At 37.2% G+C, this 1,698-nt stretch overlaps 1 non-coding gene across 1 annotated transcript; it reads left to right on the top strand.

The window, feature by feature from the left end:
• The first annotated feature begins 445 nt into the window (after positions 1–445).
• LOC120364863 (U1 spliceosomal RNA) lies at positions 446–609 on the top strand. The gene has a single exon (XR_005579996.1). It is a non-coding gene; the product is annotated as a U1 spliceosomal RNA (small nuclear RNA).
• Positions 610–1,698: the final 1,089 nt, after the last annotated feature.

A 1,698-nucleotide genomic window follows, 5' to 3' on the forward strand; every position in this document is an offset into this window, starting at 1 on the left:
CAATGATAACTATGATTGATTAAAACACATTTAAGATCCAAAAAGCCATGCATTCTTAATGATATTTTAAAGAAAGAGAAACAAAACTCTTGGGATATTGGATAACACTAGAACTTGTCTGGGCACCAAGTCAATATTCTGAAAATTGTTAACTGAGGGGAAGGAATTAGGCATTTACTTTGCCATTCTGAAGTAAACTCTATTTCAGGGTATCCCAAAAGTCCTGTAGGTATGGAAAAGACTATTGTATACAAATAGTTCAGTTAATAAATGTAGAAGAATGATAGAATTAGAAAAACACTTTTCAGTCTCTAATAAAATAACTGACTAAAGTAATCATCAATATGATGGGTTGATGGGTAATTTATTGTCTAAACAGAGATACTTTGTGAGGGAAAAAAAGGGTGTACTATTGATAATTATGCCAGGAAACAGGCATAAACTAATGCTTATCTGGCAGGTGAGACAGCAAGATCACGAAGGTGGTTTTCCCAGGGCAAGGCTTATCCATTGCACTCTGGATGTGCTGACCCCTGCGATTTCCCCAAATGTGAGAAACTCGACTGCGTAATTTGTGGTAGTGGGGGACTGCATTTGTGCTTTCCCCTATGGAAATAAAATAAAATAAAACCAGGCATAAACTGGTATGATTCCAGGCAAATATATGAAATATACGCCAGGTCAGCCTATACAGGGGAACCTGACAATAGGGAAAACAGGCTGCCCCTGGATGAGCTCACTAATTAAGTTTAGCAGAATAAAGATAAGGCAATAAAACTGCTGGGCACGGTGGGTCATACCTGTAATTCAGCACTTTGGGAGGCTGAGGCAGGCAGATCGTGAGGTCAGGAATTTGAGACCAGCCTGGCTAACATGATAAAACCCTGTGTCTACTAAAGATACAAAAAATTAGCTGGGAGTGGTGGCACGTACCTGTGATCCCAGCTACTTACGAGACTGAGGCAGGAGAATTGCTTGAATCTGGGAGGTGGAGATTACAGTGAGCCAGGTTTACGCCATTGCATTCTAGCCTGGGCGACAGGGTGAGACTCCATCTCGGGGAAAAAAAAAAAAAAGACAGTAAAATTTTATATGCCTTCTGATGTGAGGTAATATGAAAAATTCAGGATTGTCTAAGATGTATTTTATACATACATAATATCTCAAATATGCATTATATAAATATGTATACATGTATAATATTCAAGACTTTAAATCTTAGCTCCAGTATACAGAAAGTACAGGGGATGGAGAAAAAGTCAAAAGGTACCATGGGGAAGTACATTTGTTAATTACTGCTTATATGACTAACAAATGCTGACATTGAACCATGTCCTATAAGATCACAGATTGAGGCACATTTCTGTAAATTAGGAGACATTTTCTTAGTAGGTGGGCTCAGAAGAATACTGAAAGTGGTGGAGTCAGATGATGTGTCATGGTAGTGGTTTTTGAATGAACACGAATGTTTAAGACTTAATATCGCAAAGGAAGCTTATAATTACAGATATAAAGCAAACCTTACCATATGAAGTCAAATAATTATTCAACAGATAATCTACCTTTAAAACCAACAAAATAATGCTTTCAGAATGGCTGTAATTTTCAAGACAGATGTAGCAACAGGGAGTTCTGTAAGGGTTAGAAGTAAATAAATTCCATTTAATTCCAGTGGAACAGGAAAGCATTATAAAAGAA

This window comes from Saimiri boliviensis, chromosome 6, assembly GCF_048565385.1.
Source record: "Saimiri boliviensis isolate mSaiBol1 chromosome 6, mSaiBol1.pri, whole genome shotgun sequence".
Lineage (NCBI taxonomy): Eukaryota > Metazoa > Chordata > Mammalia > Primates > Cebidae > Saimiri > Saimiri boliviensis.